Below are 22,922 nucleotides of genomic sequence, written 5' to 3' on the forward strand. Positions count from 1 at the left end.
TGCCAAATTACGCTGGACGCCAGAGTGTCATACGGCGTTCAACCACCTAAAAATGCAGTTTGTTTCTGAACCCATCCTACAACACCCCGATGAGAATCGCCCCTTCGTGGTACAGGTCAATGCCAGCGACACCGCGATTGGAGGTGTACTTTTGCAGAGGGGGGAGGACGGAAAACTTAAACCATGTGCCTTTCTGTCCCGAAAATTTTCTGAAGCAGAAAGAAATTGGAATGTTTGGGAAAAGGAAGTGTTTGCTGTAAAAGCAGCTCTCGCTGCCTGGAGACACTGGTTAGAGGGGGCCCGCCATCCCTTTGAGGTATGGACGGACCACAAAAATTTAGAAGCCCTACGCAGCCCCCAAAGATTAAATGCTAAGCAACTGCAGTGGGCGGAATACTTTTCTAAATTCAATTTCACTCTAAACTTCTTACCGGGTAAGACTAACTTTCTCGCTGATGCTCTATCACGCATGCCCCAACACAAAAGCAAAAGGGAGGAGACAATAGACACCGTCTTCTCACCTACGCAATTAGGGGGAGTGGTAACTACGCGCAGCCGCACTACCCAACCCCCTCAACCCGATCAGGGGTGGAGACTAAAACTAAAAGCTGAAGTGGAAAAGGAAGGGAAAAACGTACCCAAAGACAAACTGCAGCAATCTGAACAAGGAGAGTGGCTATGGGGAGACCGCTTCTATGTACCCAAAAGTCTAAGAAAGGAAGTTTTACAACGCTGTCATGATGCCCCTACGGCGGGACACTATGGGTACTTGAAAACGCTCCATCTAGTACAACGCCAATTTTGGTGGCCGGGCATGCGCAAAGACATTTCTCTCTCTTTTTTTTTTTTTTTTTTAAATTTTTATTGGGTTAGAACATTAATATTTTTACATTACATTACATTCAATTTTTCCCTAATTTTTCGTTTCTAACCCCCTCCCTTTCCCCCCCTTTTGTTGACTTCCAACAGCTTTCCCACCCTCTGTCCCTTTTCCCTTACTTCTATTAATTTCCTCTGTCTAAAACAAATCTATATTCTCCATTATATTAAGCAGTACATCTTTAACTCTTTTACTTATTATACATCCAAACTATACTTCTTTAGATAAGCAATTTATCCCATTTTCCAATTTTGAATATTTCTATATATCATAAACCATAAAAATTTCCCACATTTAAATCAAACAATTTGATTTGTTCTCTATATATTAATCATTTCTTCTTTTTATAGTATTTCTATATAACTCATCACATAGTCAGTCGTTTTAACTCTTCTATACATTCAGTTTGGTGCATATAAGTCTTATCAAGTAAAAAAAAATATTGTTAATTACTCAATCCTCATGTTTAAACCGTTAATTATTCTCTATCAATATTCTATCAATTAACCTTTACATATCTATATATATATCTCAATCAATTAATTAATCTAACTGCTTATAAATTCACATTTCTCTTCCTCCCCCGGTAAAGTCACCCCTCTCTTTTATACTTTTATTGTACTTCAGTAGTTCTCAAACTGCCACAGTTTTCCTCCCACCTCCCACTTCTTCTCCAGATATTGTTTCAGCTTCTCCCAGTCTGTGTTAAACTGCCCTGAGTCCAGATCTCTCAGTTTTCTTGTCATCTTGTCCATTTCAGCCATATACAGCAATTTGTAGATCCAATCTTCAATAGTTGGCACTTCTTGTACTTTCCATTTCTGCGCATACAAAAGTCTAGCTGCTGCAGTCATATAAAATATCAACGTCCTATGATGGGCTGGAATTCCCTCCATTCCCAAGTTTAGCAGCAGGAGTTCTGGGTTCTTATTTATTTGAAACTGTAAAATTTCACTCATTTCTCTTATTATTTCCCCCCAGAACTGCCTAGCTACCTCACACGACCACCACATATGATAGAGGGAGCCCTCATGCTTCCTACATTTCCAGCATTTATTAGAAGTGTTCAAGTTCCCTAGCGCAATCTTCTTTGGTGTCATGTACCAACGATAGATCATTTTGAAAATGTTCTCTTTAATATTAATACATGTCGTTGTCTTCATTGTAGTTTTCCACAAGTATTCCCATGCCTCCATTGTTATTTCTTTGTTGAAATTTATAGCCCATTTCACCATCTGTGTTTTAACTATCTCATCCTCAGTGTACCATTTCAACAATACTTGGTATACCTTGGATATTCTTTTCTTATCTTCTTTAAGAAGGGTCTGCTCTAGTTCCGAGTTCTCTGTTCGTATGCCCCCTTTTGCAGAGTCCGAATTATATAAGTCTCTAATCTGTCTGTACTGGAACCAATCATAGTTAGGTGATAGTTCCTCTTGCGTCTTTATTCTAAGTTTAGATACTTCAGTTTTAGTTATTTCTTTGTACGTTAAACATTGTTGTTCATTATCAACAGCTCTCGGATCTATCACCTCATATGGAACCACCCACAAGGGGGTTCCTTCTTGTAGGTAAATTCTGTACTTCTTCCAGATTATATATAAACTTCTCCTTACAAAATGATGCAGGAACATCGAGTTGACCTTTACTTTGTCATGCCATAGGTATGCATGCCATCCAAAAATTTTTTTACATCCCTCTAGGGCTAATAGTTTCTTATTCTTTAATGTCATCCACTCTTTTAACCAAACTAGGCAGATTGCATCATGGTAAAGTCTCAGGTTGGGCAGTTGCATTCCGCCTCTTTCCTTTGCATCTTGTAGAACTTTTACTTTCACTCGAGGCTTCTTGCCTGCCCAAACAAAATCTGATATTTTCCTCTGCCATTTTTCAAATTGCTTAGAGTCTCTGATGATTGGTATTGTCTGTAGCAAAAACATTACTCTTGGTAACACATTCATCTTAACTGCTGCAATCCTGCCCAACCATGACAAATTCAGTCTATTCCATTTGATCAAGTCTCTCTCTATCTGAGTCCATAATTTTTCATAATTATTCTTGAACAAATCTATATTTTTTGCAGTCAGCTCAACTCCCAAATATTTCACCTTACTAGTTACTTCACAGTCCGTTGTTTCCATTAACAATTGTTGTTTCTGCTTAGTCATGTTTTTACATAATATCTTTGACTTCTTTTTGTTAATGAAGAAACCTGCCAAGTCACCAAACTCCTTGATCTTATCTATCACTTTTGGCATGTTCTCCAATGGATCTTCTACAATTAACATTATGTCATCTGCAAATGCTCTAACCTTGTATGAATAGTCCTTTATTTTTATTCCTCGTATTTCCTCATCTTGTCGTATTTGTATCATCAGAATCTCCAATACTAAAATGAACAACAATGGAGATAACGGGCAACCTTGTCTTGTTCCTTTACTAATCGTCAATTTCTTGGTCAGTTCATCATTCACTACAATTGCTGCAGTCTGGTCTCTATAAATTTCTTTAATTGCTCTGATGAATCTTTCTCCCAATTGTAGCTTTTCCATAGTGGCAAACAAAAAATCCCAGTTTAAATTGTCAAACGCTTTTTCAGCGTCTACAAAGAAGAAACCAACCTCTTTATCACAACGCTTGTCATAGTATTCAATAGCATTGATCACTGTCCTTAAATTGTCTCTTATTTGTCTGTCCGGCAAAAAGCCTGCTTGTTCTTCCTCTATGACTTCCGAGAGCCACCCCTTCAGTCTCTCCGCCAATATCTTCGCAAAAATTTTATAATCATTGTTAAGTAATGATATAGGCCTGTAATTTTTCACGTTAGTCAGATCTTGGCCCTCTTTTGGGATCAATGATATATTCGCTTCGCTCCAAGTGTCTGGAATTCTTTGATCCCTGAAAACTCCGTTCATCACCTCTTTTAGGAATGGTGCCAGTTCGTTGGCCATTGTCTTATAAAATTTAGCCGTAAGTCCATCTGGCCCTGGCGCCTTTCCTAGATTTGCGGATTGTATTGCCTTACTTATTTCCTCATCAGTTACTTCACTGTTCAACTTATTTCTCCAAGCTTCCGAGATCTCTGGAAGTTTGGTTTTCTCCAAATATGATGCTATTGATTCTTTGGTTACTTCTTTTTTATTATACAGCTTAGCATAGAATTTATAAAAGGCTCTACTAATGGTAGTTTGCTCCAGGTACGTTTTATTTTCTTCACAAATTTTATTTATTATTTTCTTTTCCCTTTTCTTCTTCAATTGCCATGCCAAATATTTCCCAGGTTTATTAGCACCCTCAAAAGCTTTTTGATTCAGTCTTTTAAGGTTCCACTCCAATTCTTTATTACTCATTGCTGTTAACTGTTCTTGAAGAATTTTGATTTCCTGATGTATTTTCTTTTTCCCTGGTCTCTTTTTTAACTGTACTTCTTTGGCCTTTATTTTCTCCTCAATCTCTTGTCTTTTCTCCTCTTTCTTTTTCCTTGCTCTGCCATTTAAGTCCATTAGTATGCCCCTTACAACCGCCTTGTACGCGTCCCAAACTTTACTGGTTGGTACTTCTTTATTCACGTTGTATTGTATAAAAAACTTTGTCTCTCTTCTCAATATTTCCATATTCTCACTTTCCTGTAACAAGTCCTCATTTATTCTCCAGGCTTTCCTTTTTCTCCTTTTTCCAAATTTCCACATGATTGGATTGTGATCTGAGCCTACCATCGGCATTATTTCTACCTCCTTAGTCCATAACGCTAAGTCCTTTGAGGCCCAGATCATATCAATTCTTGATAATGTAAGATGCCTTGCAGAATAAAAAGTAAACTGTTTGGTTTTAGGATATTCTCTCCTCCATACGTCTTCGAGAGTCTCTTGTTGAATCAACTAAAAAAAAAGCTTTGGCAATAGTCCTCTTTTCTTTTGTGCTGTTGTAGTCTTTTTATCTAGTTCCAAATCTGTCACTCCATTGAAATCTCCAGCAAGAATTATCTGGTCATATACAAGATCGTCTAAATGCTTCCTTAAATCCTCAAAGAAGCTTTCCTTTGCACCGTTAGGTGCATAAAGTCCGACTACCAACACTCTCTTTAAATTCCAATTACATTCCACTGCTACAAATCTAGCTTCCACATCTCTCATAACAAATTTTGGCTGCAGCTCCTCTTTTATGTACAACACCACTCCTCTTTTTTTCTTGTTAGAGGCCGCTACAAATTCTTTGCCCAATTTTCCAGATTTTAAATATTTTACATCCTGTTTTCTAATATGGGTCTCCTGCAAACAAACAATATCACATTTTTGTTTTAGTAGCCAATGAAAAATATTTTTCCTCTTATTCGGTGAGTTTAGTCCATTTACATTCCAAGATAATACTTTACACTCCATATTCATGGTTTTGTTGGTAAGTCTTTTTCATTGTCCTTGATAAATCTCTCCATCTCCCGCTCAGATCTAATGCGTTTTTTTGCCCCTCCAAACTCAAAGGACACTCCTTCCGGTAACTCCCATCTGTATCTGATATTCATGTCCTTCAAAGTCTGAATTAGCACTCTATATTTTTTCCTGTCCATTAACACTGATCTGGGCAGTTCCTTCATTATGATAATCGTCTTGCCATCAATCTCCAATGGATCTTGAAATTGTTTTGTCACAATCCTCTCTTTCATGTTTCTAGTTGTAAACTGCACAATCACATCCCTTGGTAGTTTCCTCTGGGTTGCAATTCTCGAGTTCACACGGTACGCCACATCTAGGATAGCCACAATTTCCTCCTCCTCCTTCCCCAGGTAATCAGCCAACACCTCAGTCATCTGTTCTTGCGCTGACTTCCCTTCCACTTCTGGCAGACCACGAAAACGAAGCTGCTTCTCCATGTGTTTAGTTTCTGCAACTGAAATCCTCCCCTTCACCAGTCTCATCTCTGTTTGTTGCGTGTCTATTAAATTCTCCATCGCGTCTTCTACTGTTTTAACTCTCTGCTGCGTTCCTTGTAATTCACTACTAATCGTTTCCACGCCTTTTTTCACTTCTGACAGCTCCGACTTTACTGTCTGTGTAACTTCTTTGACCTCTTTAATAAGCTCCAATTTCGTGTCCTTAAGTTCTTTCATCATGTCTATAAGTTTTTTGTCCAAATTTTCTATTGCCGATTGCCACTCTTTTTTCGACATCGTGGGGCTTGCTTTAGCTCGCTCCCACGAATCTGCTCTCTTCCTTAGCTCCGTGGCGTATATTTAAACGTTTTCCTTTTTTTCAAATGTCCCAATCTTTGCCAAAATTAATTTTTTGTATCCAAAATGTCGGGCGTCTTTTCTCTATGGTTTCTCTATGTTATTGTAATCCAAGATGGCCTACTTCCTCTTCCGCTGAAGCCGCGACCCTTCCCCTTTCAAAAATGGCGATTCCCTACTTCCTGTCCGTCGGCAAGGGCCGCTTCCCTCCAGCCACTCTATTGTTGTTACGCACTTCCTGTCTCCCGTCTTCCCACAGCAGGTCTCGCGATGGTGTCTTTTTCCCACAGCTCCAAAACCACAGGTATTCAAAACAATAGTCCGATTTTTACAATAACTTCTTTAAATTTGGTCTCTTTTAAAATACAACTCCTGCCGAGTCTTCACCTCCTTTTCACTAGTCTGTTGCAGTTTAAAAATCTACTTTCTTTCCTCTCTGTTTTTATCAATCTGTCCCGTTTCAAGAGATAGCGATCTTTACCTTCTCTTCAACTTTCTCGGGTTGTAATCGCTGTTTCGATCTTAAATTCTCCTCTCGACTTCCCTCCCCGATCGAAGCTTGGGTATGTAGGTCTTATGCCAGCCGAATTGGCCCCAAAAATGCCGCAGAGATTATAGCCGACCCGTCGCAAGGTGGGACCTCAAGGATCGGGGGGGAGACTCCTTGTGTAGAGCCCCCCCTCGTCCGAGATCTAGCTCACCCTAGGGTCTTGAGCGTTCTTTGCCTGCTCCCCGCCTGAGAGCAGTCGGCCGCGGGTTATTTTCACCCCTCCGGCCGGTTAAAACGGCAGTCCGGTCAGCTCCGCAAATGGAGCTGCGTTAGACCTCCATGAATCCCAAACCGGGATTACTGACCTACTCCCCTCCAAAGGGCACAACTGCATTTTGGTTGTAGTGGATTTATTCTCCAAGCAAGCTCATTTTGTACCTTGCACCGCTATACCTTCAGCTAGAAAGCTAGCTGATATCTTTCTAAAACACATTGTAAAATTACATTCTTTTCCATCTAAGGTAATCTGCTTGGCGTTTCCAAAGGTTGCAACAATCCTGGTGGTTTGCCTTTGCGGGATTTGGCACTGAGACAAATGGGGCAGGATGCTACATATTGAGAAATGTCTTTGCGCATACCCGGCCACCAAAATTGGCGTTGTACTAAATGGAGCGTTTTCAAGTACCCATAGTGTCCCGCCGTAGGGGCATCATGACAGCGTTGTAAAACTTCCTTTCTTAGACTTTTGGGTACATAGAAGCGGTCTCCCCATAGCCACTCTCCTTGTTCAGATTGCTGCAGTTTGTCTTTGGGTATGTATTTCCCTTCCTTTTCCACTTCAGCGTTTAGTTTTAGTCTCCACCCCTGATCGGGTTGAGGGGGTTGGGTAGTGCGGCTGCGCGTAGTTACCACTCCCCCTAATTGCGTAGGTGAGAAGACGGTGTCTATTGTCTCCTCCCTTTTGCTTTTGTGTTGGGGCATGCGTGATAGAGCATCAGCGAGAAAGTTAGTCTTGCCCGGTAAGAAGTTTAGAGTGAAATTGAATTTAGAAAAGTATTCCCGAGCGCCTCAAACGGGAAGGGTTTGAAGTGGAAACCATAAACGACTTTAAAAGGAGTCTCTCCAGTAGATGCATGTACACTGTTTTTATACGAGAATTCCACGAGGGGAAGCAAATCGACCCAGTTGTCCTGTTGGAAGTTAATATAACAACGGAGGAACTGTTCTAGTATTTGGTTAGTTTTTTCCAACTGCCCGTCGGTTTGTGGATGATGGCTTGAACTTAAACCTTGCTTAATACCCAGACTTTGTAAAAGCTCCCGCCAGAAGTTGGCAACGAATTGTCCGCCGTGATCCGAAATTACCTTAGATGGAAAAGAATGTAATCACAATTTACGTGGGTCTCCATCGAAAGTTGCTTCTAGTTTAATCCATCCCATAGGCAACTCGGCCCCACTGCTGGCCATCGTGTCTGTGGCTTGGACTGGTTGCAAGGGCGGCATTTGTGGTGCGGGACCCCTCGGTCAAGGCCCCTGGCACGGGTCTCAATGGCACCCCTTGTCCTCCAGGAAATGGTTGCGGACGGAATGGAGCTTGTGGTCGACCTGGTGGTCCGGCTCCTCCGGGAACCAGCTGCGATCGTGGCTGAGGCGGTGGTGGTAGCGGGCCTTGCGGCTGAGGCAGCGATGGTAGCGGGCCTTGTGTCTAAGGCGCCCCCCCGTGGCAGCGGGGCTTGGTCCTGCTGGCGCAGCTGGCCCACCTGGAACTATAGGGCCGGCCAGTACTATGGGGCCGGCTGGAAGTACCACTGCCCCTCTGGTGCTGGTCCAGCCAGCACGCCCCCCCCCCGGCGCAGCAGGGATGGCGGGTCCTGGCGGTGGCGGCAAAGGAATTGGTGGCCCCTGGGCCGGCGGGGCAGGTGGTTGTGTACGAACTCTAGGAGCTGGCAATGCAAGGAGTGGCTGGGGTCCTGGTTGGGCCGGGCCTCCAGGTTGGACTGACTCGACCGCGGGGACAGGCCTCGGTTGAGCCGGCAGTCCTGTACTGCCTCCAGGCGTCGCACCTGACTCCCCTTGAACCATCAGCCCTATGAGATAGGTGGCTTGCACTAAGTCCTCTCCCATTGCCTCCATCTGCTCCTCCAGGGCTTGGTAGCAATCTTCTGCCTGGTCGCTGGGGTCTGGTTCGGCCTCTTCCTCCTGGGTCTGTTGGAGAAGGCTCTCCTCCCAGGCTCTCTGGTGGTGATCAGCCCTCTCTGCTGCCTCCTCCGAGAACCCGGCCCCACATGTTTGGGGCCCCGAGGCAGCGGCTATCCCTGAGGCAGGTGGGCCTGGCATCTCCGAGGCACTGGCGACCCAGCCCTTGACCAGTCCCATCACAGCCAGTATTCCGTACTGCAACACTTGGCCTTGATCCTGCAGATTAGTCCAATGCCCCTCTCCCGCCGGGATTCCAGTCTCGTTCTCCCAGGTTCCGGCTGAACCTACATCAGCATAGTCCCAGCTCATTAACTCCATTCGTGGCATATTCCAGTCCGAGAGACTGCCAGTCTCCTTCAGTGGATTCCATTCCACAAGGCAACCTGCTCCCTCATCCCAGCAGTACCAAGGCTGAGTGCTGGCTCTGGTCGGTCCCACTGAGAGTGTGGATAATCGGCCAGTTTCCCAAACTTGGCCTCTGGTTGGCCCCAGGTCCTCCGATACCGGGGCTAGATTCGAATCAATCATGGAGCATGAAAACATGGTGCCGGCACACCTCTCCCTGGTGTCCTGGGACCTCGAAACCCACTGCCAGGGTGTTGGCACTGATGACAGCGCTTGGATGCCTCGTTCCATGCTGACTTTCAGCTGGGCACCTTCACCGCTTGCTTGCACCTGTTCAGTCCCACTGACAGGCAGAGTAGGTGGCCCCGCACCCTCCGTGCCAGGATCAGATGGGTCTTTCGGAGTAAACCCGGTATCCATCCTTCCTGGGTGAGGGGTCGGGGGAGTAAGGGCATTCTCAACAAAATGTCAGACTATAGAATCCCAGTTATCCAGAGTTCGTCTCCCCCCCTCTGCAAGAAGCACAAGGTTACTTGGTTTCAAAGGTTTATTGGAAGAATATGCTCAGGATACAGGTGTCCACGATCCAAGGACTTGAGACCCTTGGCTGAACAAAAGCTTTGTTGAGAATGACACATGAAATGAAAGTAACAACACTTCAAACACCCATTCCCAGCCTCCCCCCTTAGTCCTGTCTGCGAAGGCATGGGAAGACAAGGATGTCAAGGTCTTTGGCCGGAACGGGCTGATAAGAATACTTTGCTCCCATGGATATATGTGGCCTGAGCACCACCTGGGCCTAGAGTGAGGAAAACTAAACAACTACAGATTATAGCAAAGTAATATGGCGTAACTCTGGTTAGAGAACCATGCAAACTGACACTCTGACAGCCATTTTCTTATTTTTTAATATATTTTTTATTTTAAGAAACAAAGTTATAGAATAGAGGGAATACAGAAAGCAAAAAAGAGGATTATATAACAAAGCCAGAAACGATATCTAACATTGCTGCTTATTCCCTGCTGGCTTTAAAAGCCAGGAAAGGGTTAAATGGCTGCTTTTCCCTTCCACCCTTGGGTTATGCGCACACACTTTTTTTTTCAAATGCAAGAATGGGTTCTAACATTGTAACATTACTACATATTCATCCTGGCTTTAAAAGGATTAAATGGTTGCTTTCCCCTCCCTCCCAGGCATGTTTTGGGCTTTGCCAAAGAGAAAAAACCCCAAGCGTTTTACACAGCCCTTCAGAAACAAAGTGGCAGGGAAGCTACTGGGAGGGGATGAAGCAGCAGCATTTTAACCCTTTCCAGGCTTGGCTTTTTAAAAAGTAAATGAGAGTGGAACAAGCATGAAAAGAATATTTCCCCCCAGAACTCCACCACCAATTGCCTCTCCAATGGGTACAGGACAGCCCAATCAGCAAATGGAGGGGGATGGGTTCTAATATTGCAACATTACTATGTCTGCTCAAAGTTTTTTTTTTTAAAGTGTGAGTGAATTGCAAAGTCCCAAAAGCCCGAAATTGCACCAAGGCTTCAAAGACTGTCTAAAATGATAAACAAGACACCAAATCAAAACTTCCTCAGATAGTGTGGAACATGGGGGTGCCATGCCAAAGCCATTGCAATGGTGGTGAATGCTCATAAATGGCATTTTAAACCCTAAGGGCCTTTGTCTCCTGATTGCATAATACACATTCTATCTCTCCTCAAATTTTGTGATTGATTCGTTTCTCAAATAAGTTGTTAGTTTCACCATTACTGCATGTTCAGCAAGTTTATTTTCCCATTCTTCTAAGCTTGTACAGATGTCTGATTTTTATTTTGCTGTGCAAATGATTCTAGCTACTGTCATCATATAGTCAAATATTTCTTCCAAGACTTTTGGTCATTTATTGGGCAATATTCCTAATAGTTTATTCTTAGCTTCCATAGGGAACCTAAATTTTAATATATTCTGCATTCTGAATGACCATTTCCCAGCCCTCAGTGCCTGATGGCAGGACATGAACATCAACACCCAGTAGGTGAGGAATTTCTGTATTTGTAGGTAAACAGAGGGGACAATACTAGAGGGCAGAAGGAGCCCAGCAGAAAGCATCTATTGAGGGAAAGAGGCAGCCTCTGGAATCCAAGAATGGGAGACTGGTATAGTGGCCCAAATGCATCCATGGACTGCAGTGGTTTCTCTGCTGCCAAAAAGGAACACAAGCAAATAGGAATGACCAGCTATAGATGCTGGGGATATGCCTGGGCTTTTGTCCTCTGCAATGCAAACAGAGTTGTGCTAGTGGAAGGCAATTTTCCTCTTCCCATTGGAGCTATATTCCTTCTTCAGTCAACTGTCATAACAATTTTGGAATGCAGGCCACTGTCTCAGACAAGGTGTGTGTGTGAAAAGGTCACCAGGGAGCTTGTGGCTGACTTTTCACCTCAGAGCTCTTTGGTGTCTTCAGGAGACTGTGCTGCTGCTGGTCAGCAGATCCAAAAGAACAGTGTGCAGAGGAGCACATTGGAAGTCTGGTGGTAGGAGGGGAGGAGTGCCAGCAAAAATCCCTCTCCCATCCTCTGCAGCCATGCCATCAGAGGAGCTCTGCTGCACTAATAGAAGGACGTCTTCGGACCCAAGGCAATGTTTTGTGTGTGTCTCTGCGTGGTTTTATTTGAGAGGAAAAATAAATAAAATAAGCCTTAAACACAATAGAAATAAAAATATGACAATAATAGAAAATATATACAAAAAAGCTTCTTTGAAAGGTTACCAAATATCTAAAAATGTCTTTTATATTCCATGGATTCCAGTAGAGATAAAGTTGTAAGGTCTTCCTACCATTGAATTATTGGAAGGTGGGTATTTCTCTCTCCAATGTTGTAATATAAGTCTTTTAGCTATGGTAAAGGCATGGGGAGTATGTTTTCATTGACCATTGGTTAGGTTACAGGTTACAGGAAGGTAGTTTAAAGGTACATAAACATCATTAAAAATAAACGGTTGCTCTAATACAAAATTAATATGAGTAATAACTTCTTCCATAAAGACTGAACAACTGGATATGTCCAAAACATGTGGTTCTGAGTAGAGGTGGGCATGGACTGGAAAACCCCCATGGACCATCAGTCCATGGTCTGTTGATTTTCATGGACTACAGACCACTCATGAACACCCCCCTGGTTTGTGAACTGGTTCGTCAGTCCATGGTCTGTCACTTCCAGCGGCCCTGGCCCCGCCCCAAAGCACTTCCAGATGCCAAACTTGCAGAGAGTCTTCAGCGGGCTCTCCTCCAGACACCCTCCAAGTTTGCGAACCAAAACAGAGCTCCACCAGAAAAGATAACCCGCACCAATAGAACCACAGGGGTCTCCGGGGTTAAGAGTATAGCTATTATGATGAATTTAATCCTTTTCAAAGTGCTAAGTACTAAATATATACAAATTCATCCAATAACATCCATTACATAACCAACTAACACAAATATCACAGTATGCCGCTGAATAATCATGTGACAAGAATACAGTTAGTCCATATCAAATTAGTTAGTCCATATGATATTCCATAGTAGACAATTCATTCGCAGAAACTCCAATTCCTCTTCTGAGAGATGCTTGATTTTGTTTGTTCCTTCTGCCACACAGGCGTGTGCAAATATTCGTTCATCAATATTAACAAAGTGACCCTCCACACTTCATTTGTAGTGCGGACAAGTACAAAGGCTGAAGAGCACAAATGCTGGTAATTGCTTCCAGTATACAGCTGGACGGGTATATTGCCAGCATTATTCTCAATTCCTGTTTCATGTTGCCACTTGTTCACTGGCCATATTCTTTAAATAAAGGCTGAAATAAAACGTACAAAGTTGTGTGCCTCATCCTCTGTTGTTAAACATATACATATATACAAGTAGGAATACTTACAGATCACATAAACAACAGTTTCTCAACACCAGATCTGCTCAAACGGAACATTGCCATGAGTATGTCTCTACATGCATTGCTATTTAAACCATTTGAATGCTTAAAGGTGCCATGATCCCAATTAATAATGATACACAGTTTCATAAAAACTTACAAAAACCCATTTGATTACAAAAAACAGGAATAATCCAATTCATGATTCAACTCATTTGGGAACAAGCTGTTGAGTCTAAAAATCCATTGAGACTCCAGTTGCAGAAGTCTCTATGCAATGTCCCCTTGCATGTTAGTTTCTATTACCCCCAACACTGATACTTTAAACTCTCTATGGGAATGCTGTCTCTCCACGAAATGTTGCACCAAGGGGGCTTCCATTATCTTATTTTTAATCCGTGAGATATGTTCCTGTACCCTTAGTTTTAAAGGATGCACGGTGCTGCCAATATAAATTAACAAGCAGCTGCAATGAATGATGTACACAACATTGGCTGTATTACAAGTTGAAAAACTCCGAGAAAATAGGGGTTTCCCCGTCACTGGATTTTTTATTTCAGAGGGACTAACCATGAGTTGGCAGATATTACAATCACCACATTGGAAGTGGCCCATGGATAATACTTTAGCTGTGTCAGCTTCCTTAAAGTCAGAGGAAACCAATATGTCCTTTAAGTTTCTAGTCCTCCGATACCCAATTGAAGGGACTACTTCACACCCCTTGATCGAATTTACCAGATGCCAGTGTTTCCTTATTATGTTACCGATGGTGGGGGCTAAGGGTGTGAAATTAAGACCCCATTTTATCCTCTTATCCAGGAAACTTCCAGTACACGGAATATGAGCCGCAAACACCAATTGACTTGCATTGGCTCACAGAACCAAAAAGTTGTAACAAAAACATGGGATGGAGTCGGAGAATCTTCCTCTGAGAACCAAATAACAGCCCTCAGAGTGCAACAAAGGTTCCTGTGAGAAGAAAACCTGCTCTGGGGCCAGAACGGGGAGGGAGAGAAGGACTCTTGGAGGGGACACTCAAGGAGATGTTTGGGGGGAGGCAGCAGGAGGAATACTCTTTGAAAGAACACCAGGACACAGACAATCCAGAAGAGGAGGTTAACTTTGGGGGGAGTGTATTTGTCAGGTCTGTTACCCACAGTCCCTCCATCTTTGTGAACTTCACAATCATCTTCTGTGTGTGTGTGTGTAGGCTGTTCAGTTCCTGGGAAGACTGCACTCTTATCTAAGATGGCTCACCACAGTGGCCTTGGGACAGCTCCTTCCTACTCTCCCACTGAGTATGCCCAGCTGGTTGGGCACTGAGGGTGGGGGCTTACAGAGAGGACTGAAACTTTGTAGCAAGCATTCCATACATCATTCTCAACAAGAGCCCTGTGTACAGCCAGACGCTTTTATTGCTTCTGTGTAACCCATGGACATATATGCATGGTGGTTACGATTTCTCATTAAAAAACCTTGACTCAAGAGAGCTTGGATTTCTTGCTGCAAGGGGGGAGTCAGCTCCAACGTATCCTGTTCTCCATAGACTGACATATTGTCATACTGTTGAGAATGATCCTTTTCCCTTCAACCTACACCCCAGAGAGATGGCTACCGGATTTACACCGATAGAGTCATACGACCTGGGAGAGGAGGTGGAAGGCCTTTCCAACCAACCTCCGGGGTCTCTAGACCTGATACCACCGGGCGGAAGGTCATGGGCCAACCTAGGTGCGATCCCCAGGAGCAGGGCTTCACATCTGTCATGGACATCCTTACCTACCCCGAGACAATGGGCCCCTAGGCCACGTGAAAAGAAGGAGCGGAGCAGAGGGACTCTGTTTGCATGCTACTCTTCTGGGACGGGACTCAGCAGCAGCCTGGACCCCCAACTACCCGCCATCCCCAAAATCTCATTCGGGCGGGAAATGGGGGGGATTATGCTTGGGAGTCACTCCAAATGTCTACAGCAGTGCCTCACATGGCCGTGCTCAGCGACCTTCCCGATCTTTGGTGGGATGAGATGGCTGGGTGCTATGTGGAAGTGCAGGGAAGTGAGACAGCCACCCCCACATGCCACCCAGAACGGGTTGGGGACCACCACAAGGCGGGGTGCAACATGAGGGGGACCGTCTAGATGTCCTTATGGAACAAGTTCAAATAATGCTAGCGGTAACTGGCCTTACTCAGGGTTGGACAGACAGCGCCCATGGACTGCCACAACCCCCAGGGATCGGGGGCTTTGTACTCCGCTGCACACGCTGCCCTGTCGATTTCTCTGAAAGCGGTGCAATCGGCACCATGGGATGTACAAATACTGGAATTAGCCAGTGAAATTCACAGATAGCCTCAGGAAGGTAGTTCATTGGGGTTGAGTGACTACCAGGATGCCTCCAGGACACCTGTTGGAGCAGGCACCACCTGACACTCTGGGGCACCAACAGAACCGGATTTCTCAGCCAAGGAGTGGGAACGAGCGTGGAATTTGCAGTATGCCTGGGAGGAGGAACTCCTCCAGGCCATGGACCAAGCCACGGGAGGTTCCGGCAGCGGGGAAGAACTTTTGGCCACACAGGCCGAGGAAGCTCGTTATGCTGCACTGGAGGCTCAAGTGATGGCGATGAGGGGAGAGTTGGCACACATGGCACAGCTCATGGAACTCATGATTGCTCAGCCAGTGGGGCTGCCAGCATCCCCAATCCAGGGGGCTCCACCTGCCCTGCCGCTGCCGCCACCGCCGCCACTCATTCCCATGATGGCTCAGTCAGTTGCTACGGAGACCGAACCCTTTTGCCCTCCTGCGGTGCCAGCAACTTCCAATACGAGCCGTTGGGCCCAGACAGGGACCACCCTTGATGCCAGCACCTGGGCCAGGGCCCTACCTGGGATTGGCAGCCCCAACTCTCTCACACCTCCAAGAAACGTCCAAGGACTACCAGGCTGACAGACTCCACTCGCGGCCCCTCCTCCACTGCCTCAGCAAGCTGTCCAGTATGCCCCTTCGACCGGAGGAATACTACCACCCAGACGTAGAGACAGGACCATCGTTCCCCCTCCCCCAGAGTGGGGCTACCCAGGGCCTCCTGCTGCCCCTATTAACATTTGTCCAGATGCCTGAGCGAGAACTTTGGAAATCCCAATGGGCTGGGTGAAACTAGAAGCCACCTTTGATGGGGAGCCGCGAAAGCTAGGCTTCTTCATAGTACAAGCCTTGCAATTCTTTAATGAGTGGGGCCATCTATTTCCCTCCAAACAGAGCTGCGTTATCCACTTGGGGACCCGGCTAGAAGGGACGGAAGCAGTTTTCAAGAAGAGGCTGGATGAATACTTGTCAGAGATGCTTTAGGCTGATCCTGCACTGGGCAGGGGGTTGGACTAGATGGTCTGTATGGCCCCTTCCAACTCTATGATTCTATGATTCTATGACGATCCCATGGAGGGGGAGAGAGCCCACACTAAACTTTGGGCCATTCAACAAGGTTCCCGGCAGGTGAGGAACTACGCTGCTGAATTTCGTCAACTTGCCACCAAGTGCCCGAGCTATCATGAGAAGGTCAAGATAGAATTGTTTTGAAATGCATTAAACCCTGAACTACTGGATTGGGCCCTGATGCAAGATGACCTGTCCACCCTCCTAGGTTGGATTCAACTGGTGTGTGAGGTCGAAAACCGCACCCAGGTAGTCCATCTAGTGAAGCAGCACCAACTCGCGGGAGCCAGACGGACTCCCGGTTTGTCTACTCGCGGCCGAGAAACACCAGGAGGACCTGGACCCGGCCGGGAAATGAGAGACACTTGTTGGAGGCAGGGACTCTGCCTACAATGTGGAAATAGAGGACATTTCGCTGTGCAATGGCCCCTCAAGGCCCCTCTGGAAAGAGCAGCGACGTGACCCACACCAGCACCCAGAGCCCCAAAGGTAGAAGGCAAGCCACCACCCCGGTGCGGGAAGCCGGATACCGGATTGGAGGCCAAAGAGCTACCAGGTGAACATAATTATTCCCCCCAAGAAGGTGAGGTGTCCGCGCAGTCAGGAAACACGGAGGACTTGCTGTAAAAGGGCCCCAGCGGCAGGTCACCAAAGAGTCCACCCCTTCTGAGGTGAGAGAAAGGGGGGACATATTATTCATGCCAGTAGTTCTTGTAAACTCGAAAAGTGGGACTCATGTGCGGGTACAAGCCCTCATAAACTCCGGGTGCTCCCGAGATATCATATCACCCACCTTAGTAAATGGACTGGGCTTGAAAACCCAAGAGTTAGAGGACCCCATTGTTTTTGAACAAATGGATGGGTCAAACATGAGTCCTGCCCCCTTTGAAACCGAACTGGTACCGGGATGGGAAAGCACTGGGAAGCCTGCCCCTACATAGTCAGTAATGCAGCTAAATACCCTCTAATATTGGGGAGCCGCTGGCTAGGGGATCACGACCCCTACATCAAATGGTCGGAGGGAGTTGTGTTCAAAGGAAGTCAGTGCAGTGTGCATGCATGGACAAAGGAGTGGGGCGGGGCAGCTCCCTCCCCCCTAGATGTCGTCTTACTGGCTGAGGAGGAAGAGAGGGCCATCCCCCTGGAGTACAGGGATCTCCGCCTAGCATGCAGCAAAAAAGAGGCAGATGAACTTCCCCCCCACCGCAACACTGACTGTGCTATCGAACTAATTCCTGGAGAGAAGCTACCTAAAGGCAAACTACTCTATGAGCCCGGCTGAACACCAGGAGCTGAGAAAGTTCATAGACAAAAATTTGGAGCGAGGTTTCATTAGGCCAGCTAGCTCCCCGCATGCCACCCCCATCCTGTTTGTCAAAAAGAAAGACGGAGGATTTAGACTGTGCACAGACTTTAGAGGGATCAATGCAGTGTCAATGTCAAATGCCTACCCACTCCCCTTAATTTGAGACCTACTCAGCGTAGTGGCTCAAGGCAAAGTTTTCTCAAAGTTGGACTTGAAAGATGCCTACTTCCGAGTAAGAATAAGAGAAGATGAGTGGAAGACCGTCTTTAACACGCCCCTAGGACAATTCGAGTACCTAGTCATGCCGTTTGGTCTTAAAGGCACCCCAGCCGTATATATGACCCTCATTCATGAAGTACTACATGAGTACCTGTACAAAGGGGTGGTGGTATACCTTGATGACGTGCTTATTTACACAGTGGACAAGAAGTCACATGTTGAACTGGTCCAGAAGGTGCTATACACCTTGATAAAACATAAGCTGCCTGTGAAGTTGTCTAAATGTGAGTTCCACAAAGAAGAATTGGATTACCTGGGTTACCGCATATCTAGTCAGGGACTAAAGATGGACCCAGCAAAAATACAAGCACTGGAGGGGTGGGAAGCACCCCAGACACGGAGATATCTACAATCGTTTCTGGGGTTCGCTAACTTCTATCGGCCATTTATAGAGAACTTTGCCCAAATAGTTCTGCCCTTAACGGATTTACTAAAAACCAAGGGCAAAGGGGTACATGAGAAAAAACCCCACACCAAATTACAGTGGACCCTAGAGTGTCAACAGGCATTTGAGGCACTTAAGAGTAGGTTTGTCTCGGAGCCAGTGCTACAGCACCCAGACGAGAACCGCAAATTCATTGTGCAGGTGGACGCCAGTGACACGGCAGTGGGCGGGGTGTTACTGCAACCCAATAAAGAAGGCAAATTACACCCCTGTGCCTACCTATCTAAAAAATTTACTGATGTGGAATGCAACTGGAGAGTGTGGGAAAAGGAAGCTTTCGCTGTTAAACTTGTGCTCACGATGTGGAGGCAATAGCTAGAGGGAGCCAGAAATCCATTTGAAGTCTGGATCGATCACAAAAATCTAGAAGCTCTCCGCACCCCCTGGAAGCTGAATGTCAGTTTATGGAATTCCAGTTACTCTTTTTTTTTAAAATAAAATTTTATCGGTGAGTGGGAAAACAAAAGAAAATTTTCCAAATTTAACACATATAATCCCATTTTTCCCCTTACTCTGTCCCCCACCCTTTTCCTCCCCCCTCCCTATTGACTTCCAACAGCTTTCCAACCCTTAACCCTTCTTATTACTTAAATCTATTTCATTTATATTTTCCTACCAACTTTGAATCATAATATCTCTTACTCTAAGCACATTCTTATTCTTTTACATAAACTCTATCAAACATACTATCAATATAGTATATCTCATATCAATATAACATAACAATATAGTATAATATATAGCAGGGATCGCACTATCTCTTACTTTAAACTTATTCTATTTCTTTTCTTTTAGGCATATACTCCATCAAATACACTATCAATATAGTATATTGATATTAGTATATTATATATATATATATATATATATATATTGTATGCTATGCCACCAACGTAGCACAGCACACAACACCATATAGCATAACCACATAATATGTTATAATGTAAAGTCTGATCCACTAACCCGTTATTTTATGTTATATATCATATATAGTATATCTCATTGAGATATCTATTTACCCCTTCTCATTATCTCATATATTCAATGTAAAATTCCCTTAAATATTATATTAGCTTAGATTATAATTACATTCCCCCTAAATGGTAAGAATCCTTCTCTCTTCTCATTGCAACATTGTTTTTTAAAAAATTTTTCAAACTGCCACAGTTCTCCTTTTACATCCCACTTTTTTTCCAAAAATTGTTTCAATTTCCCCCAATCAACAATATATTGTCCTAGGTCAAGATCTTTAAGTTTCCTTGTCATTTTATCCATTTCTGCCATGTACAGCAATTTATAAATCCAGTCTTCTACAGTTGGTATTTCTTGTGTCTTCCATTTCTGCGCATACAAAAGTCTTGCCGCTGCAGTCATGTAAAATAACAATATTCTATACTGCGTTGGAACTGCCTCCATTCCCAAGTTCAGCAGTGTCGGGAGTGTGGGCGCCCCCTTTCGACGGAGGTGGCGGCGGGTCAGCGCGGGACGCCCCCAGCGGGTCCGTGCTGGGTCTCCGGTGGGGAGTTGTGGAGGGACCCCCGGGTGAGGGCCGACCCGGCCACTGGAGCGCTTCTCCCTCAAGGCCTCAGATGGGCGGCCACCGTCTGGTCTGGCGAGGCCAGCCAGCAATTAGCTCCACCCGGCCAGTCACCCTTCTAACGTCAGGGTAGGCTGGCACAGTCTCTCACGACTTACTCCTCCTCGGCCTGGGGTTCCACCTCCTCTAAATACCCTCTCTCATTATGGCCAGCCCCACCCCTCCCCTCCAGTGCCCGCCCCCAGTGTCAGTCCCACCACCTGGGCTAGGTGCGGCCACATCCTGCGGCTCCATCCGCCCTGGCCCCATTGGTCACTTTGCTCCAGCTCCCGCCCCTCTTCTCCCTTTCCCCGCTCTCGGCCTCTTCCTCCCTTACTCGCTGGCTGTAGCGGTTGGTCGCCCGGTCCGTCCCTCGGCCGGTTGCGCCCGCCCCCCCATGGCCTTCTGGGGGCTGTAGTCCCCACTGGAGCTCTGCGCCGGCGCAGCCATTTTGCTGGGGCCTGGCTTCCTGGGCGGCTGCTCCGGGCTTTGCCCCTGGCTGCGTTGCTTCCCCGGCGCAGGCCCCGGTCGCCCGAGCTGCTGCTGCGCCCGGGTCGATGGCCTCTTCTCTCTGTGGCCGTTTGCCGCTCGGCGTCGGTCCTTCGGCCTCGGCGGGTTGGCGGCCGCGGCTGCCAGCTCTGCCGGGGGGGTTGGGCGTCTCTCTCGGCCAGACGGCTGCTCCGTGGCCCTGCCGGCGCTCCCCCCGGTGCGCCCCCCGGCTGGCTCCGGGGGCTGCAGGTGGGTGCCGTCACGGGTGGGGGCTTCTGTGGAGGTGGGGGCCACGGTGGGGGTCGCGGAGTCCGGGGGCGCGCCGCCGCTGCCCCCCGGACACCCCCCCCTGAGCGTTGTGCTGGGCCGTCCATCTTCGGCGAACATCCGGGAGAGGAAGTCGGCGTTGGCGTGTAACTTCCCCGGACGGTGGCAGATCGTAAAGCTGAAGGGGAGAAGGGATAGATACCACCGTAAGACTCTAGCATTATGGTCTTTTAGCTGGGACATCCAGAGAAGGGGGGCGTGGTCCGTCACGAGGGTGAAGGGGTTGTTGACAAGATAGTATTGGAGTGCTCCGACGGCCCACTTTACTGCTAGCGCCTCCTTCTCGACGACGGCGTATTTCTGCTCAGCGGGCTGCAGCTTCCGACTGATGAAGAGGATGGGGTGTTCTTGACCTTCGTGCTCCTGCGACAGGACGGCCCCGAGCCCCGTGTCCGAGGCGTCTGTTTGGAGTATGAAGGGCTTGTCAAAGTCGGGGTTGCGGAGGACGGGGCTTTTGGACAGTGCAGCCTTCAGGCCCTCGAAGGCGCGTTGGCCCTGGGGCGTCCATCGGACCCGGTTCGGCTGGTCCTTCCTCAAGTAGTCGGTTAGAGGGCTGGCCCGGCTAGCGTACTGGGGAATGAACTTACTATAGTAGCCGATGAGCCCTAAGAACCCGCGTAGCTGCTTCTTCGTCCCTGGTCAGGGGCAGGCCTCGAGTGAGGCCACTTTGTCTGGGAGGGGACACAGCTGTCCGCGACCTACCAGGAACCCCAAGTACTTGAGCTCCTGGAAGCCGAGGCGACTTTTCGTGGGATTAGCCCTGAGGCCCGCGTCGTGGAGGTCCTGGAGCACGAGCCGGAGGTGACGCAGGTGGGACGGCCAATCCGGGCTGTAGATCAGGATGTCGTCGATGTAAGCGGTGGCAAATCCTCGGCAGTGGGTTAGGGCTCGGTCCACCAGACGTTGGAAGGTGGCCGCCGCTCCGTGCAGCCCGAATGGCATTACCTGGAACTCGAAGAGGCCCTGGGGGGTGGTGAACGCGGTCTTCTCCTGGTCTCCCGGTGCCATGGGGACCTGCCAGTACCCCTTCGTCAGGTCCAAAGCCTGACGTAGCGGGCCGTGCCTAGCTGGTCAATCAAGACGTCGGCTCGGGGCATCGGGTACGCATCGAACTTCGCTACTTTGTTAACCTCCCGATAGTCGACGCAGAACCTCACCGAATCGTCTGGCTTCAGCACGAGGACGATGGGGCTTCTCCACTCACTGGTTGATGGGCGGATCACCCCCAGGCGCAGCATCTCCTCCACCTCGCGGGCCACTGCGTCCCATTGTTTCCGGGGCAGGGGCCTCCACGTCGCCCGTGCGACCTGCCCCAGGGCTGTGGGGATGGCGTGCTCCGCCAGGTCGGTGCGTCCGGGCCGGGTCGAGAAGCAGCCGGGCAGTTCGTTTAGGAGTGCTTGGAGCTGTTCCCGTTGCCGCGGGCTTAGGGCAGCGTCCATACCTGGGGCAGTGGCCCCTGGCTGGCGTGTCGTCCAGGGGAGCTCCCTTTCCGTGGGTTCCAGCGGATCATCAGCCAGCTGGCACTCCCCTGCAGATCGCTCGCGCCACTCCTTCAGGTCGTTGACGTGCAGGCGTTTGGCCTGCCGGGGGGATGGCCCGCACTGGACCTCATAGGAATGAGATCCCAACACCCGGTTGATTCAGAAGGGGCCTTGCCAGGGGTCCCCCTGCTTGGAGGGTCCAAAGACCCGGCGACTTACTAGAACCCGGTCGCCTTCTAGGAATGTCCTGGCCCGGGTTCCTCGGTCGTAGCGGGCCTTCTGCATGGCCTGGGCTTTCTCTAGGTTCTGTCTGGCCAAGGAGCGTACGGTCTCCAGGCGCTCTCTGAGGTCCCGTACGTATTCGGGGGCCAGCTGGCCGGGTTGAGATGGGGCCGTGGCCCACTGCCCCTCCATTACCTCCAGGATCCCGCGGGGGTTGCGTCCGTACACCAGCTCGAATGGAGCGAACCCCGTCGACGCCTGGGGCGACTCCCGCACGGCGAAGAGGAGGGGGTCGAGGAATAGGTCCCATTGAGCGGGCCG

Source organism: Eublepharis macularius, chromosome 14 (genome assembly GCF_028583425.1).
Source record: "Eublepharis macularius isolate TG4126 chromosome 14, MPM_Emac_v1.0, whole genome shotgun sequence".
NCBI lineage: Eukaryota > Metazoa > Chordata > Lepidosauria > Squamata > Eublepharidae > Eublepharis > Eublepharis macularius.